This window comes from Dasypus novemcinctus, chromosome 14, assembly GCF_030445035.2.
Source record: "Dasypus novemcinctus isolate mDasNov1 chromosome 14, mDasNov1.1.hap2, whole genome shotgun sequence".
Lineage (NCBI taxonomy): Eukaryota > Metazoa > Chordata > Mammalia > Cingulata > Dasypodidae > Dasypus > Dasypus novemcinctus.
In genome coordinates this window covers 91,501,457-91,520,909 of record NC_080686.1, presented here as the reverse complement: position 1 = coordinate 91,520,909, position 19,453 = coordinate 91,501,457, and the positions used below count along the sequence as shown (strand labels likewise).

Sequence of the window (19,453 nt, the reverse complement as noted above, 5' to 3'; positions counted from 1 at the left end):
GTGGCTCAGAACCAATGTTCCTTCCACTCCCTGCATTGTCTTATGAGTTTGTGAGCTTGAAATAGCTTAGCAGGGACAGGAGAGGAGGAGGATGGAGCTGGGTGGAAACTGCTCTAAGCCACCACCCTGACTCACTCCCCTTAATAAGCATCTAATGGCAGCTGAAGTGTCTGCCTTGGGGGTTGGGGGAGGGGGTTTCTAGAATAATTTACCAAGGGGAATCCAGGCTGGCAGTGACTGAGGCATGAATCAGCGTGGCATCTTCCATGTCAAAGAGGAAGCCTTAATTGACAGCAGCCCCGGATGCAAGAGGGACACTGCCTATGCCATAGGACAACTCTGGGACCCTAAGGGGCTGCGTCTGGGCTCCTGCTTCCACCTCTGCTTTATTTCAAACCACTCCCAAGACACAAGCCCCTGATAAAGGGAAGCCCATCCCGTCTTCAGGTCTTGCTCCTGCAGAAGTCACTTGCTCTCATCTCTACCTTCTAACTCTGACCCGTGCTTCAAAGTCAAACCCAAGTCCCTCACCTGCCCCCAGATCTGTGTGAGCTAGTCCATTCACTCACAGGTTCACTGAATCATTCATTTGTTTAACTCTCTGCTTTTGCTAGGCACTGTGGGAGATATTGGGATTCAGTGATAAAAGATTCTGTCCTCATTGCCTATTAGGGGAGGAAATACATGGCAATAGAGTGTGGTAGGAGTAATAATAACTTGTGGGAAGCATCCATGTTACAGAAATGCTTAATTTTACTGGGCTAGGGAAGGGTCAGGAAGGTTTCCAGAAGGATGGGTGAGATGAATGAGAAGTCATGCACCGAAGTCAAGAAAACTGGGTTCCATTCCAAGATCTGGCTCTACCTCTCTCTGTGCTGACCAGTGCAAGTCATCTCACCTCTCAGAACCTCATGGGGCAGTTGGACCAGCGCAATGGCCAAGGTCTCTCTTGCCAGAGCTCTGATCTCTGTATTGCCCGACCACCTAAATATTGCTCATCTTGCACCTCTTAATTATCTCCAAGCCTCTGTGTCTTTTTCTGCAAAATGGGAATGCTAATTACCAAATCATGGATTCTAGAAGATTCAACAGGTGAATGTCTGGAAAAGTGCTCTGAAAGTGCTAACGTGCTGAGCGCTGGAAAGGGATTGAGAGGTTGTAGTTCACTTCTCCAGTGGAGGTTGCTTTTCTCTGAATTCTATATGGGTCTAGTTCAAGGATGGGCACATCACCGGAGCATCATAAACATTCACTGAATGGAGTTGAGTTTTTTTTTTTTCACAAATTCAAATGCACACACATACACACACACACTGACGTATAATCATCCCTCATCTCAAAATAGTCATCTCCTTCATTCCCACCAAAGCTCTGAATTCCTGTGTGTAAACCCCAGCCCACTGAGATCCCCAGGGGCATCATCCCCAGAGCCTCTCTCCTTTCAAGATTTTAGATGCAAACAGTCTGGGCCCAGGCTTCTGGAGAAGGCAGAGTTGAGATTAAATCCTTCCTAGCTGTGTGACTTTGAGTGGGTAATCTAAACTCTCTGTGCTTCAGTTTCCTCATTATAAGGTGGTAGAATTAATGTGTCGACCTCAGGAGGTTCTTTTTTAAAATACTTTTTAATTGGAAAACAATCCTGCACAATGTGCAGAATTGCCATCCATCACCCCTCCACCAACACCTTGCATTGTTGTGATCATGAGGTTCTTTTGAGGACTAAGACAAGCCACAAGAGTGCCTGGCACATAGTAAACACTCAACACATGTCAGCTGCCATTCTTTTTACCATCAGTTACTAGCAGGGTGAGCTTAGGCAGTTACGTCACCTCTCCTGAGCTGGAACATAGGAACAAAGATGGTACCTACCTCTCAGGGTTGTTAAGAGGATTGAGTGAATTAATGTTTGTAAAGCATTTAGAACAATGCCTAGAGAGCAGGAAACACTGTAATGTGGGCTCTCATTATCATTCATCTTACTGTTACTTTTTGTACATGTCTTACTTTTACATTCCAATTATTACATTATTTAAAGAATATTTTTCTAAGCTCTCTGGGGGTTTTAAAGCAATGGCTATAAGTGCTTAGAACCTCCTTCCTTTCAGAAGTGGAGTCTATGTCCCCTCCTCTTGAATCTGGGTGGGCTTGTGGTGGAGTGCAATGTAAATAAATGAGACTGTGACTCGTGATAGAGTACAATGTAAATGACACTGTGACTTTTGAGGCTGGATAATAAAAGGTCGGTTAGCATCTGCCTTATTTCCTGGAATACTCTTCTTAGAGCCATGAGCTGGCATGTGGGAGGTCTGGCTACCCCAAAGCCGCCATGCTTTCCGGAGGCTCAAGCACCTTTAAGGGTCCTGTGTAGGCACTTTGGTAGGCAGGTACAGCTGAGCTGAGCCTATAAGTCATCCCAGATGAGATCATGCAACCCCCAGTCATTTAAACCATCCTCAGCCACTCACTTCTCAAAGGAGAACATAGACGTTACGCAGCAATTACCTCTCAGTATTCTAATGACACTCCCAGTAGGACCCATGCTTGTTCCGAGAATCATCATCTTTATACACAATGAGTTCTCAGGCCAGGCCATTTATTTTCTGTTTTACAGATACCAAAACAAAGACTAAGAAAATTAAAGTGACTTGCGCAATCTCACGTCAATGCCGCTTCCACTACAGCCTGTCACAGTTGCAGTGAGAAAGAAATGCCATATTCTGGGTCCAAAACGGTAAAATCATTCTGGAGCCAGAGAGACTATCACTACTTGAGAAACTCCATGTTTCCTTTCTTATTAAGTCCTAGAAAATTGTCACCCAGCTGTTTCTGCACAAACAACCCCCTAGTTGCTTAATCAGATGACAGATATTCAAGAATTTGTTTCAGAGTGAACTGCTGCAACTACACTTAAGTAACAGGTGTGTGAGAACCTATGTGTGTCTATAAACACTTTAGCTAATATTGACAATCTCAACCCAAGTCCGGCCCAACCTTCCCTATTTCCCCTCTTCCTTCCCCACCCTAAAAACGCCAAAACACAAGTGAAGAGTCGCAGTGGCATGCTAGTAAAACAGCTGTCCAAACAAAAAGTTAAACAAAAATAAGCTCTGATTGGTAGTGCCTGCCAATTTCCATGGTGTAAATACACTCACCACATCCATGTCAAGTCACCAACATAAATTGGGAAGAGATTCACATAATCAGCTCTTGTGAATCAGTATGAGTCAGTTCCAGTGTACCAATGAGCCTCCTTCTTCCTTCTGTTGGTAGGTAATCATACAGTCAAGCTACCACAGTGGGGTTGTCTCTGAACTAGTTTGTCTTCTGTAAATTCTCACTGCAGACCAGTGTTCAGGGAAGAATTTATTTTTAGCACACCGAAGGAGCCATCTTCTGCCAGGATGCAACTCCTACAAGATTAGGGAGTTTGGCTGATATAATTACTGTTTGTTCATCCATGCACTCGTTTATGGGACTTCGAGGCTTTGCTAATTCAATAAGTAATTCCTGTTGTATCTGCAGAATTCAATTTTCTGCTTTTTGCTTTGGAATCCTAGCAAGTACTCAGCCTGTTGGCCCACAAGCTGTACAGCTCTACCTGAGATCCCAGTGCAAAGAGATGCAAAATGAAGAAATCCTTAAAAACCTATTACATTAATGTAATAAACATATATTGAGCACCTACAGCATGTCAGACATTGGTCTAGGTGCTCAGGGTTTTACAACAGTAATTAAAACAAAGTCTCTTGTCCAAAGGGTCTTTCTTCGAGTGGTTAGGTAAGAGCCCATAGCAGGCAAATGAGCAAAGGGCCACGCAATGTTAAATGTTAAAATAAAACAAAAGCAGGTGATGTGGTGAGAGAGTGTGGTGCGACTTTAGACAGGGAGTCAGGGAAGGCCTCCTGAGGAGGTGGCATCTGAGCCAAGGATGGAAAGACAAAAAGGACCCTGCCACTCAGAGAGCTGGCAAGGAGAGGGCGTGGTGTGCCCGATGAAGTGAAAGGCAACCTATGTGCCTGGAGAGGACAGAGATCCACAGGGTGCTCAGCTTTGTAAGGAATGGGAAGATGTGAAGAGGTTTGGACTTGATTCCAAGCATAGTCTGTTGACCTTGGAGGGTTTAACCTAGTTTCTCCTTATTAAAAAAAAAATCTGGCTGCTATAGAGAATGGACTTTGAGGGGACAGAATGAGTGGAGGTGTGAGATGGTGGAGGACAGAGTGAGAGTGAGAGCAGTGGAGGTGGGAGAAGCAGGTGGGCTGGGGTTGCATTTTGGAAATCAAGGCAGCAGCACTTAGTATTGATGGACATGGGGCAGTTAATATGCTGGTCACCCTCTCCTGGTTCCAGGTACACAGGCACAAATGCCTTTAACAAACACTGAATGAATACCTAAGGCATGCATGCACTGAATTAGGCGCAAAAAATTCCAAAATTAAAATGACATGGTTCCATCTATTATAATAATTGGGGAAAAATCACACTAATATGAAGTGGTGAGAATCATGACAGAACTACAGCCAAACAACCATGGCATACAGCAACAGATTATATCTGCAGGAGTGCCCAGGAGAGCACCAGAAAGTTGTGGCATTTGAATTGGACATGGAAGGGTAAGTAAGGGCTTTCTAGGAAGACAAAGGTCCCAAAGAGGCTGGAGGGAGGAAGCAGTGGGCCACATCTTCAACAAGGTTGCGATGGGGTGCTGGGGCCAGAAGAATAACAAAATGCAGAGGGAGCTAATAAGAGGATAAGAAGGAAATCCACTGCCCTGCTCTTAGCGAATGCAACACAAAATGCAGTCAACTAAAGACTGTGCTGGGAAAATAGCTGCCAATTGTAGACCCCTGGGGACGTCAGGTATAGGGTGGACACAATCGCAGGGATTCCTCCTTTCCTTTCCATACTGAACTCTGGCGCTGGCTCCTCTGCTACACACCTGGGCTCAGACACCCATGCCTTCCTACCTGCCATGGGGGAACATCACTTCTGGGTTCTACCTCTTGAGCATCCCCAGTGGATCTAAGACCATACTTTCTTAACAGTGTACATGGCCAGTGAAGCTGCCTTGATAATCACAACTATTTAGTGAATGTCTGCTCTGTGACTTCCTCCCACTGATCCCCACAACAACTCTACGAGATGTGAACTGTGACTCTGCTATCCTGAAGCGAGCACTTATCACGTACCAGGCACTGTGCCAAGTGGTTTACATATATAAACTCATTCAGTCCTTACTCCATACAATGAGTAGGTGTGTGGTTAGCTCCATTTTAGAGATGAGGATACGAAGGCACAGAGAGGTTGAGCAATCTACTTAAAGACACAGGTCAGCAACTGGGGAGCTGGGATTCAAACCCCAGGGTCTATCTAACTCCAAAATCTGGGTTCTTTGCACATCAGTTAGACAAGACCTTTGGGCAAGGACCTGAAGTCAGAGTTTAGATGTAACAAATCAGCCATTGTTTCCTTGTCACACCAAAGGGTGCAGCTTATTTGGGGACTGCTTTCTCCCTCTGTCTGTCTCTCTCTCTGGAGTATGGAGCTGTTACTTCTTTGCTCTCATGTGGCCTCAAGGTCATATCAGTAAGTGGGCCTTTTGCTCCTTATGGCAAGCTGCTCATTCTAGATGGCTGTAAAGGAAATGAAGAGGCTGTCCCCCCAATGCCTACCCTTGGCCCTACCGGGCACCATACCCTAGTAGACTTGCTCCTTTCCTCTGACCTCCAAATGCAGAAAGCAATTTCAAATGCACAAAACAGCCTCATCTCCCCATCAAATGCTGAACAAGTCAGTGTCACAAATAGTTTAGAAGAAAAATAGATTTCATAGATACTGTTAGAGGAATCCTTAATCTGACAGAACCTACTAGCAGTTCACCTCATCTATCTCTATTTCTTTTTTTTTTTTAATTATTTATTTATTTTTAAAAATTACATTCAAAAAATATGAAGTCCCATTTAACCCCACCGCCCCCACCCCCCACTCCCCCCACAGCAACACTTGCTCCCATCATCGTGACACATCCATTGCACCTGGTAAGTACATCTCTGAGCATCACTGCACCCCATAGTCAATGATCCACATCATAGCCCACATCTTCCTGGGCACACATCTTGCTTACATTTCCCAGACTTCCTTGCAGGGTGTTGTGGTCAGGTGACTGGACTTGAGCCAATAGGAACTGAGCAGAAGTTAGGATAGCACTTTCTGGTCTGGTACCTAAAACCGTCCTACAGATGTTCTCCCCCATGTTCTTTTCCCTGGGGTAGGGAGAGTGATTTGGGGGGGGAGGCACAGGATATAGATGGCATGGACATCAATTTGGGTCTCTGAATGACTACATGGAGCTGATTTCCCAGCCCTCACTCCACTGACACAGAAACACCACACCTCAAACCCACATGCTTCTCAAAATACTGTAATTACTTGCTCATGAATTTCTTTGCCTAGTAGAACATGAGCTCTTTGAAAACAGGTGGTCATTGTTTATATTTAGCTTCTCATTTCCTATGAACAATGGTGCTGGTGACGGGATTCTGGGGCCAGGTGAATAACAAAAGGCAGAGGGAGCAGATGAGGGCGTAAGGAAAAAAATCCACTGCCCTGGTCTTCGCAAATGCAACAGAAAAATGAAGTAAAGGTTGGACTGCATTTAGGAAATAGCTGCCAATTCTGGACCCTTGTAAAATGAGGGCACCCCAAATGCAGAAGTCCCATTAATTGAGAATGCTCATTTATTTGAGCTCTAACCAAGAAATCATCTCATCAGGGTCTGAGTCCATCACTGTAGAATATGAGTTCTCTGAAATGATTTGCCTGTTTGTGAGCAGCCACCAATCTAAAAGTGACAAGACAGTGCATGGTCTCCTCTGAGCAAACAGCCACAAAGCACTGAGAACAGACTGTTCTGTCAACTTGGCAGGCTGCTCACACAGACGACGGCCTACTCCTGTTGCCTAAAGTGCTAATGGCAAGTGGCACCCATCAACGCGGATGTCTCTAACAACCTTCCATAGAACGGGACTTCGCATCCATTTCCAGCCCCGATTCATACACAATAAAGAATTTTAATTAATAATTTACAAGGCACCCACCATGTGCCAGACAACCTGGATGTCCCAGTTCTTCACCCTGCTTTTTGCCTTTAGCCACACCCTTTGCCATGTGACTTCACAGTCCTCTCTGGCGGTGGTGTGTCTTTCCCCACTCTTTTCAACTCTGACAAGCATATACTACATCAGCAACCCACAGATGTGTGAGCAAGAGTAGCTAGGTGGAATTTTTTTTTTAATTAATTAATTTCCCCCCCCTTCTCCTCCTCCAACCCTGCTGTTTTTGCTGTCTGTGTTATCTTTTCTTCTCATTTTCTCCCCTCCAGGATTCACTGGGATTCAATCCTGGAGACCTCTGATGGGAAGAGAGGTTCCCTGTCAATTGTGCCACCTCAGTCCCTGGTTTCTGCTGCACTTCACTTCACCTTGACTCTCCCCTTGTCCCTCTTTTGATGCACCATTATCTTGCTGCATGACTCTCCTTGCATGCACACTGGCTCACCATGCGGGCACTCATGCGGGCACTGGCTCACCACGTGGGCACTTGCACTCACCACACCGGTACTTGCATGGGCATTGGCTTGCTGTGTGGACATGCTTTCTCATCTTTTTCACCAGGAGGCCCCAGGGATTGAACCCAGGTCCTCCCATATGGTACACAGAAACTTTATCACTTGAGCTACATCTACTTCCCACTAGGTAGAATTTTAAGCCAGTTCTGGGGTGATTTGTCACACAACAATAACTGACCACTTCAATCCCCTAGAATAGAGGTTGGCAACAAAGGGTGGGGCCAGCCACATGTTTTTGCAAATAAAGCTTTACTGGCACACAGCCACCCCCACTCCTTTAAGTATTGCCTGTGGCTGCCTTTGTATTACAACAGCAGAGAGGTGAGTCCTTGCAACAAGGGTTGTTGTTGTCATTGCACGGGAATCTGTATTTCTTTTGGTTGCATCATCTTGTTGTGTCAGCTCTCCGTGTGTGTGGCACCATTCCTGGGCAGGCTGCACTTTCTTTTGCGCTGGGCGGCTCTCCTTACGGGGCGCACTCCTTGTGCATGGGCTCCCCTATGCGGGGACAACCCTGCATGGCAGGGCACTCCTGGTGCGCATAAGCACTGTGCATGGGCCAGCTCCAACAGGACAAGGAGGCCCGGGGCTTGAACTGCGGACCTCCCATGTGGTAGACGGATGCCCTAACCACTGGGCCAAGTCTGTTTCCCTGTAGCAAGGGTTAAATAACCTTCAAAGCCTAAAACATTTGTCTGGTCCTTTACAGAAAACATTTGCTCACCACTGCCCTAGAAGAGAGTTTCTCACATTTCAGGCTGCAGAAGAATCATGAGCTTACTAAAAACACTGATTTCACCAGAATTTCTGATTGTGTGAGTGTGGAATAGATCTCAAGAATTTGCATCCCTAACAAGTTCCCAGGAAGAGACAGATGCTGCTTACCCGAGAACTACACTTTAAGAAATAGCATTCTAGAACAGTGATCAATTTGGGCTGCATGATAGAATCAACTGGAGAGCTTTTGAAAACTTTGTCTCCCGAACCATCCCCAGGGATTCTACTTTAATAGCCCTGTATAGAGTCCCCAGATATTAGTAATGGTTAAAAGCTCCCTGATGGTTCTAGTTTCTAGTCTGGATTCAGAGCCTTGCCCAGGAGTAACCCTTTTTGTCGTTTATCATTTAAATATTTGGGGCACCTATTATGGACAAGGCATTGTGCTGAAAATACAAGTGTGAAGCACAGCCCTGACTTTCAAGAAACTCACAGGCTAGTTTGCAGACATATAAATAAATAACAAAAGATAAACCAAGTGCATGATGGAGGTAACCATCAGGTGACAGGGAATTCCAGAGGAGGAGACCGGGAAGACGTTACTTGGCGAGGGTGACACCTGAAGCCAGTCCTGAAGAGAGGCACTTAATACACATTTCCCCATTGAAGAATCAGGGTTCAAGAGTTTAAGCAGCTGCCTAGGTGCCAGTCCTAGTTGGTGACAGGACCAGGAGAGGTAATGTTTGGGACATGTCCCTCCTACCCAGGTGCCACTCTATAAAATTTCTGTCTCTCTGCAAGACCAATCAGTGAGGGATTCTGACCCAGTTTACAGTCTCATCTCGCTTCCAAATATAATGATATCTGCAAAATAAGAACCCCACCAAATACTGAATGCCAAAATAATGGGGGCGATAATTGAATCTTGGTTTGATTTGGAGGCACATCAGGATCTTTGAGTGTCTCAAAGACATCCATTCAAAGTCATCACCCAAATATTCTAAGTATGCCATAGTTTCCCATATCTAAATTTCTGGTTGAAAATTGTTTTGCACATCACAAAAAGAGAGACCACCAGACATGATTTGCCTCCTGATGGAAGTACACACCACCACCTAATGTAGGATTCTTGCTCGAAAATCAAACCTGAACTGATCAAACATCTAAGTACCATTTACAGGAAATACAGTAAACCACAGGGATGCAGTCTGCCAAATCTTGATAGTGAATAATGCAGAACAAACAACTCAGGTTCTTCAACAAATAAACTACAATGGATAAAGGTGGGGGAAAACCTATGATTAAAAGAAATTTGAGGCATCACAACCGATGGCAATGTATGGGCTTTAAATACTGATTCAAATAAAAACTCGAATCACACGCACATTTGTTGAGCACATAGTAGATGCTCAATCGGCATTTAAATAAATTAATATCTGTCCTCTCTCTCCAGAGCTCATGTTCCAGGCATTATTCCACATGCCTTTTTAGGGAAGCAAAATCGGCTTCCAACAGCTTCCACCAACTGATCCTGGTCCCACGTCTGGTGTCACCCTGAATAAACTTACCTCGCTTCTGAATCTGAGCCCTCTGAGGGGAGTGGCTTTGTCCCTATAGTCTGTTCTCTGCTCCTTTACCTGTTCCCACTGCGGCTTCTAGGCCCTCCACAGGGGCTGTGCTCTCCTCCACACCCCAGAGGGTCCAAGGCCCCTCCCTTCTCCAGATGGAGGAGCTTGCTGTGACTTTGGCCATGGACCCTTCTGGCTCCAGCTATCTGCCTGGCTGACGGCTTGGCTTCATTCCGGTCTCTGCAGGAATGTCACTTCACCAGGGAAGTCGTCCCTGACAAGCCTAGCTACATCGAGCACCCCCAGGCTTTTCCTTCTTCACTTCTACTGTGCAGCACATGTGCCGACCTGACATGGTGTGCGTGTAAATGCATCTTTGTGAATGACCTGTAAACGATCGCTAAATGATAGTCATTAGAGTGGGAAGCTCTGGTTCTAAATCTAGACAAGTATCTTTTCTTCTTTCCCCACTTCTCTTTAAAAGGACCCAGAGAACGGCCAATAGAAGCAGAAGGAAGCTCTGTCAGCTGGCCGGCCAGCTCCTCGGCCGCTATCCCCGGGGCCGCCCAGGGGATGGCACAGGGGTCCTGCGCGGCAGTGTGCAGGCCACCAGGTCCCGGGCTGCCCGGCCCTGTAGGCTGCCCGAGTTTTAGGGACACGTGCTCCTGGCATCCTCACCCCCGCTGGGAACACAGGAGACTTTCTCCTGCGGGGTGGCTTGTTCGCATCCACCCTTGTGTACTTTGGCTTCCAAAGCCTCTGTTTACAAATCTGGGTCAAGGAAGGACAGGAATTCCAACCACACGCGATTCACAGCAGCCGTCCAGGGGCCGCCTGTTCCCTGTAAGAAGGCCGAGCAGAGAAGCGCCAGGGCGTCCAGTGGACTCGAAGCCACTCTACCCTGCTTCTGGCCAGCTGCCCTTCCTTTTACCAATATTGGGTGACATTGGGCAAATCACAAAACCCCTATGAGCCTCAAGTTTCTCCATTCTTGAAGGAAGCTAAGGCTGCAAACATCAGAATTAGAGCCAATGTACCCAAAGTTACTCAATAATTGGGTACTATAATTTATATCTGCAAGTTACGCTCCAGGATGTCCCACCTCGGGCAGAGGCCTGCACTGAGCCTCCCCACCACTCCCCTGGGGGCAAGCGACCACCATTCTACCTCTAACTATCTAACCAGTCCATCAACCTCTACCTCTTCTGTGAGGGTCTTCACAGGAGGACTTGTCACTCCCAGCCATCTCCGGAGTTGTCCTCCTGGGATTCGAATCATGGCACCTACCAGCTGGGTCATCGCAAGCCCATCACTTATCTCCTGTGGGACTCCTTTCCCTCGTCCATGAAGTAGGGCTGATAACGTGTGGTGCCAGGGAGCCAACACTGCCGATGGACCACTCTAAAGCCTCTCCCAGCCCTCTTCTCTGTGACCTCCTCTCACAGGGAGGCTGGCAAGCCAGAGGTCAGTGTTCCCAAGCTTCCACACAGCTAGGAGTGCACTGTGACTCATTCGGGCCTGAGAGATACAAGCAGAGGTCTGCTGGCTGGTGCTGACAAAGCTTGAGGAGGAAATTATAGTATCCATGTAAAATGCTTAGGGAAGGGCCTGGCAAATCGCCTAGATAAATGCTTGTGGACTGAATGTATATAGGTAGAGGCTGTGGGTGAGGCAACACTAAGAAGGAGGGATGAGATAAGGGCTGGGGTGGTAGGAGAAGCTTTCGCAAGGTGGGTGGCCCAAGAAGAGAGCTGGGTGGGTGGGGGACCAAGGCTGGAGGCAGGACACAGGCCTTGGCCCCAGAGGGAGGAGGTATATACAGGCACCTTGGAGCAGCGGGGCATGGTCATCCCCTGTAGCAGTTTGATATGGTTATGAATTCCAAAAATAGATATTGGATTATGTTTGTAATCTGATCTGTAACCTGGGCATGATTGAGGTATGATTAGGGCATTGAATCTCCACCCCTTGCTGGGTGGGGACACATAGATGAAAGGCATGGCAAAGGACAGAGTTGAGGGTTTCTGACGTTAGAGTTTTGATGTTGGAGTTTGACGTTGAAGACTTAAGCTGGAGCCCTGGGAAGTAAGCTCACAGAGGAAATAGAAACAAGCCCAAGGAAGAGAGGAACCTTGAACCCAGAGAAAAGCAAGTCCCAGGAACGTAGGAACCCAGGAAGCCTGAACCCTCACACATGTCGGCAGCCATCTTGAGCCACATAGACTTTGATGAGGAAAGTAACTTATGCTTTATGGCCTGTTACCTGTATGCTCCTACCCCAAGTAAATACCCCTTATAAAAGCCAGTAGATTTCTGGTATTTTGCATCAGCACCCGTTTGGCTAATATGCCCCGCCTCGCTGCCTGAAGACCATCTCAGAAGAAGGCTGTCCTTGAGGGGAGCCAATTAAAGGGCAGATACAAGTACGCACCATTCATCACCCAAAGGGTGATGTGGTTCGTACGCAAGCACTCCAGGTGCCATCAGCATGAACAGTGTCTTTCCTCTCAGGCTGGCTCATGCTCCCCAGCCAGCCAGGGCAAGGTTTTGCAGGAAGCCCCAGGAGGAAGGCATGCAATCCACAGGGCACCCCCTTGGCTTCCCTGGTGGGCAAGGACAGCCAAGGCCCTGCTTGGTGAAGAAGGGAACCCATGTCTGAAAGCCCCTCGAGCACCCTGGCCCAGCTGGACTGCCACCCACATCCAGGCCCCATGATGCCTCGGAGTTCACGGACAGCAAAGGATGGCAAAAGCCCTGGGAATGGACCTACCATGACCTCAGAACCTGCCCATTGCTTCTCCCCACATGGGAGAGCTACTGATATTGAGTGAGGCTCGTTGGTGTCCCATCGAGGTGACTGACTACTGTGCACAGGGGGTATCCAGAAGCTGACACTGAGTAGATTGGTGCCAGCCCAAGCTTGAAGATTTCTCAAATATGTAAAAGGATATATATTACATGGGACACTTGGTGGCTTTTTCGAAAGCATGCTTTAAATACTTTCAGTGTCCAGTTTCTCGTGGGCTTAACCTGGAGAACAACCACAGAAGTGTTTTGCCAAAATGTAAATGCGACCATGTCACTTTCCTGCTCTGAGACTTTGGTGGCTTTGCCTTAACAATGAAATTGAAGGTTCACATGCCAGACATATCCTTCCTTGTTTCTCTTTGTATGGTGAATATCCCAAACTAAATTACGCTCCCCAAACACACAGTGACACCTCATCCCTGCTTGCTTTTGTATATTATTTCATTTATTTGATGATTTGTTCATTCATTTATTGAACAATCATTAAGCACTTACTGCATGTCCCTGTGTCAGCTTCGAAGGTGCAATGGTGAGCAAGACCAACTTACTCTTCTCCAAGATCGTGTCATCAACCGCAGCAATTCTCATACCTGCCGCAAATCGAGTCACCACTGGGGATCCAGGGGATGCTGGCCACGACGACAATCCTATCTTGAGAATCTCTGTTAAAATACTCAAACTATAGCTCAACCTCCTGGAAAGAAGGGCTTTTGCCATCTTCTTTGTTGGTTTAAATTTGATAGACTTGGGTCAAGAGCCTCCCAATGGGCCCAGATGAAGGTGGGTGAAGGCTATTTCGTTGGCCAAGGCCAGGCAGAGGAGAGGGAGACTGGAGTCTGATCTTCCTGAGCGACCATCCACTTGCCCCACGGTGATGACTCATCTGATGGCAAGGAGGACCTGGGCCGGCTTGTCGAAACACGCTGCCAGTGATTCATGGATGCCCATCAGAAAGCCCCTTCTTAGGTCCTCTTTCTGAGCTCTTCATTTAGCATTTGAGCTGATCAGGTCCTGGAGGGGAGGAAGGGTAGAAAGATGTGATGGCTGGATGAATGGGGCCTGACTAAGCAGCAGGGAGACAGAGGAGGAAGTATCAGGCACAGCTAACTTCCTGGTGGGAGCCCCAGCTGGATGGAACTTGCAGGGCAATCAAGTTATATGAGAACCTCTTATGTTTTTTGGTTTTTTTTCATGGTTTTTAATGTAACATTCTTTGTGATCTATTAACTTTAATAAAAATTTTTTTTAAAGATGGAAAAAATAAAAAAATAAAAAAGAGCAAGTGTGGGATGGGGGAGGATGGGCAGAAGTACTGCTGGAAGGACCTGCTCACAGCCCTGTGGAGTCCGGAGCACGTTTTCAGACACATGGTCCATGTGCTGGTCCAACCACCTAGCTGCAGTTCTGATCAAGACCCTGGACCTCTCGACCTCAGCTCCAACCTCAGTCAAATGAAAAGATTAGATCCCTTTGGGGAGGGTTGCTATTCAACATATTTGCACCAGACCAGGCACCAACTAATTGGAGCAGACTGGCTGCAAACAGCTGGTCAGGCTGAATCAAGACATGCCAGCTGACCAGGAAAATTCTATGGAAAAGTCTATGTGGCCAATACATACCTTAAAATATATTCTGCTCCCCTCAGGAGGTGTAGAAGAAATGCAAATGCAAATGATATACCGATTTTTGCCTAACATAGTGACAGATATATTTAACTGATAATAAACAGTGTCTAGATGGCAGAATGCAGCAAAACTTAAAAATGTGAAAACCTTTCCAATTAGCAATTCTACATCTGGGAAGCTATCTTAAGGAATTACTTGAGGATAGGCAAATTTTAGCAGTGAGGATGTTCACCGCAGTGTTTATGATAGTAAAACATTGAAACAACCGAAATAGGCTACTATTAGGAAAACAGCTAAAGGGAGTGCAAAGGAGCAATTAATAAGGATGTGAAAACTGCCTGTTCACATAAAAAACATTCTTAATATTAGAAGTGAAGAATAGGTGGCAATTTACAATCCATAGATTTGCATAAACAAGTGCTAATAGTGGTTCTAACTGGATGTTGCCATTGTGAATGATTTTATGCTCTCTGCTCCCCAATATTTCTAATTTTTCTATAATAAGAATGTATTCTATGTCTTACAAGTAATGAGTAACAAAAGTCACTTCATATTAAAGCTTTCTCTAAATATATTGTCTAAACCCCTGCTGAGGGTTTGGCATTGTGCTGTATGTTTTGGGGTATGGAAGGGAAGAATTAGACTGCCACTGTCCTCAAGAGCCTTTTGTTCATGTACAACCCAGGAAATAAAGCAAGCTAATTCCTGACAGAATGCCAAATGATTTACAAGTCTATAAATGTTACAGGAGCTTCAAGGAGAGAGAAATCTCCTTAGGAGACAGAGCATCTGAGGTTTCAAGGAGGATGTGTGTTTTCTAGATGGTTCCTAAGTTAGCCTCCTGTTACATAAACTCTAAACTAGAACCATGACTGTATGTTCCTGCAAAATTACTAATTTATATCATAATACATCCTGTAATTGCACAAAACACCTGTGCATACATTATTTTATTTTATTTATTATAGCAACTACCCTGTGCTTTAGAGGCTACTAGTTTGTTTCAAGGATAAGAGAACTAAAGCCCAGAAAAGTCATCCAGGGTGACCTGAGAGCAAATGGTAAGGAAGAACTTGGGGGGGGGGCGGGGAGATGGGAAGTGGGGGAAACTCTTGGAGGGAAGAAGTATCACTTCTTTCTCAAGTGGAGTGTTTACACCTTGCTGTAACATTTGAATTTTACGAGAGATGTAATCATTTTGATAATAAAATTCTTAACCATAAAAAAAGATAAAACTTGATTGAAACATCATCTAATGTGATCTCTTTTATGTTTGATCCTCCTAAATGGTAATAATACATCCATTATTTGGGGACATTTAGTCTGCCCAGAGGAAGAAATCTCAGGTTCCAAAACTTGGAAACATCCAGAGAAAAACTTTTAATAAATTCCCTACGTACTGCAGAGGTCCTCAAAGGCCAGGGTCCTCACCAAGGGCAGAAAGAAAGAAATTGGAAATCTCTTTGGTTGAGAGTCATGAAGGAATAGTCACGTGAGTGGACTGTTGAAAAATCAAGGGCATATCAATCTGAAGATACAATGACTCAACATAAAGAAGTATCTGCAAAGTCTCTAATAAAAGGAAGAACAAGCAGCAGTTATCTAGCCCTTTGGATAAAGACAGATATTGAGGTTGGTGTTTATAAGCCTCTAGATTCATTTGTCAATTCTCTGGTATGGATCTAGAAGAGGCTATTAGATTTCCCAACTTGTGGTAGATTAAGGTTTATACGCTGACAAAATATTTTTTAATAGTTATGTATTCTTTCATACCACTTGTGCATCAGACCTGCAATGTCAGTTGCATTTTTGCTATGTACACAATTAAGGGGAAAAAAGCAAACTTCTTTCTTTCCCCAGACACGCCAAACCACTGGGCCCACCAAGCTTTCTCTGCCTGAAGTGTTCTGTGCACAGCCCTCACCCGCCCAGCTCCCTTTGGTCATGCAGCTCTCACTGTGAATGCCACCACTGGGAACCCTGCTGTCCATTTCTTGCAAAGCAAGATCCAGATCCAGTTTGCTGCAGGTCTCTACCTTCCAGAACGTAAGCTCCCTGAGAGCAGATCCCTCTCTGCCCTGTCCTTGCCTCCATCCCCAGCATCTAACCCATTGCTTGGCATATAATTGATGCTTAATAAATACTTGTCAACTGAGGACCTATTACAATGCATCGTAGCCATAATAAGGGCATTCTCGCATGGGAGAGAGAAGAGTGGAGTTGTGGCTAGGGCCTGGTGAATTGTGTGTCACCCTGGGGATAGCTATGGGAGGATGTAAACTGTTGGAGAATAATTATGGTCCTCTCCCCTCCAGCTGAGCCACTGGCCTAGGAGTTAGGCACAGATGAGCCATCTGCCTTATCTTGATAAATAGGGATTGGAGAACATGGCTTAGAACTGAGTCCTAAACAGGCTTCCTGCTCGGTGCTCTTCTGATGGGGATTTCTCATCCACTTGCAGCTGGAAAACTGCAGGCCTCTCTCCTCCCATCCTTCCCTCTCTTACCACTCCTATCCCTGTATCACCTTGATGCAGGGCAAGGCCTGCTCTAGTGGGCTAACTTTATAGCAAAGGTAGGAACTAGGCGAATACCTGTGGCTGTGAAAAGAGAGAGGTAATAACTAATGCAGTGGTAGGCTTAGCAATCCAAATAGCTGCTCCTTCATGGAGAGGAGAAATCCAGGAAAGAAGCTTTTCCTCTACTCCTTCTGAGTATGAAGTTTCTATTTCATGGGCTAGTGCAGCAATGAGTGGTAAAGAGCATGATTGTCCCTAGGGTAATGTCATGGCCGTGTAGGTGCCATAAGTTGAGGATCAGTGTGAAAAGCCATGAGCTCCAGGAGGTCAGAGATTCTGTCTTCAGCCTACTTAGATACTGCTAGTCCTAGCATATATTATTGTGCCTGGCACACAGTAGTATTCAACAAGTGTGTGCTTGATAATGTGTGCTGAAGGAGTGCAAGACTGTGCGGGGGACTGAAAGGACCAGTAGTTGAGTGAATATAATATGCACTGTACATCAGCTTCTTAGGACTCTGGTTAATATAAGTCTAGTCTGAAATTCTGATCTCTTTAGAATAAAAAAAAAAAAAAAGGTTTTCCAGACATGCAAACCTGGGAACCAGAAACTGGACATCCTTAACCCCATCCACTTCTGGGTATCTTGTAAAATTTCCTGGGATACCGTTTAGCTTCCAGAAGGCTGGATCCACATGCTCTGTGATCAGCAAGTAAGGTGTCTCTGTTTGCCTTCCATTCCTTGAGCACATGTTCTTAACTTGGGGTCCAGGGACTCTGGGCACAGATTTCTGGGAGTCTGTGAATTTGGATGAGGAAAAAATACAGCTTTATTTTCTCTCACCTTGAAGTGAAGGTTAACATTCCCATCACTTATGAATATAAGCAATAATCCAGAGTTTATCAGCAGTATCTATGATCTTATCATCCCCAGAAATCATAGATGATGGCACATCACACACCTGCTGTCACAGAGCCCTCCAAACGTTGCTTACATGCATCTCTACTTCAAAGTCCCATTCGTTACTGGGTCTCTGCTCGGTCTTACGTGCTGATTTCATAAATTAGCACGTACGGTAGCTGTGGTGGTTGGGTTTCAGAGTGGGCCCCCGGCAATCCCTGCCTCCTTCTGTCCACCCCTGGGTAAGCCCATGTGCTTGACTATGGGCTGGACCCAGGGACTTACTTCTAAGTGGGAGGTCACTCATGAGAATTGGTAGTAGAAGCCTGTGACCTCAGTCTTGCCCACATCTCCTCTCTTTCCCTCCCACGTGCTGGCTCTGCTGAAGCCAGATGCCATCCTGGGAGGTGTCTGTGGAGAGGCCCACACATCCAGTGTGCTCCAGAAAAACACATTCTTAAACTTAGTCCATCCCTGTGGGTGTGAACCCTTGTAAATAGGACCTTTTGATGAGGCTACTTAAGTTAAGGTGTGGCCCAAAGAAATCAGGATGGGATTAATCCTATTACTGAAGGCCTCATAGGAGAGAGAAGAGAGAGAGAGAGAGAGAGAGAGAGAGAGAGAGAGAGAGAGAGAGAGAGAGAGAGAGAGAGAGAGAGAGAGAGAAAGAGACAGAGAGACAGAGAGACAGAGAGAGAGAGAGAGAGAGAGAGACAGAGAGAGAGAGAGAGAGACAGAGAGAAAGAGAGAGAGAGCATGAAGCAGCCAGAAGCTGTAAGTCAACAGAAGTCAGGAGAAGAAAAGAGAAGCCAGGAGAGGCCCCTGCATTTATTGCCATGTAACAGAAAAGCCAAGGACCAAGGATTGCCGGTAGCCAGCTCCAGAGTGCCACGGTCTTCTGGGAGAAAACATCATTGTGATGACACCTTGATCTTGAACTTCTCCTAGCCTTAAACCATGAGCCAATAAATTCCCATTGTTTAAGCCATGGTACTTGCTTTGGCAGCTAGAAAACTAAAACAGCAAGGGAGAGAAGGAGGCCCCCAGCCAGTATCAGACAGGAGCTGAGGTCTTTAGTCCAATAGCCCATGAGAGATCAAATCCTGCCAACAACCATATGAGTGAGCTTGGAAGCTAATCCATCCCCATTCGAGCTCTTGCAGACACTGGGCTTGAAAAGACATTGAGGCAGAGAACCCAGTTAGAACACATCAAGATTCCTGACCCCCAGAAACTGAGAGATCATCAATGTTTGCTGCTTTCATAAGCTAAATTTGTGGCTCAGCAATAGATAAATAAGACAGTGCCGTATATACATATAACATGTTTGATAACTGAATCTCAATATAACTAGTTTCCTTTGAAACCCCGTGCATTTTTCTTTCATGCATTTAAAAACATTACTCTAAGAAGGGGTCATCAGCTTCACTTTGTCTGCCAAAGTGGTCCACAGAGATTAAGAACCTCTGCACCAAACTCTGTTTTGGAGAAGACATGGTTCTTGAAAGGAGCATTAAGGGGATGGTATATATCTGAAGTCACATCTCCCTGACCCCAGAGAGAATGAAGAAGTGAAGAGAAGGGTTAAAGAGAACCGGGCTGACAGTCACTCAGGCTGGAGCAGTAGATTCTCACCAAGCAGCAGAAAACACTGGAGGGAGAGGAGAGAACGAAGAGCTCATGTGGCAC

The 19,453-nt window shown here is 45.9% G+C and overlaps 1 long non-coding RNA gene across 10 annotated transcripts in view; it reads right to left on the bottom strand.

Moving 5' to 3' along the window:
• LOC101412618 (uncharacterized) overlaps window positions 1-19,453 on the bottom strand; it is a 405,636-nt gene that overhangs the window by 82,872 nt on the left and 303,311 nt on the right. For 7 of the 10 annotated variants that reach the window (XR_011645691.1, XR_011645696.1, XR_011645695.1 and 4 more), the window contains 2 exons: window positions 17,461-17,662; window positions 13,216-13,731 (listed from right to left, as the gene is read on the bottom strand). This is a non-coding gene — a long non-coding RNA (uncharacterized lncRNA). The remainder of the gene's footprint in view (window positions 1-13,215; window positions 13,732-17,460; window positions 17,663-19,453) is intronic. The other 3 variants (XR_011645694.1, XR_011645698.1, XR_011645699.1) reach the window with 1 other exon arrangement.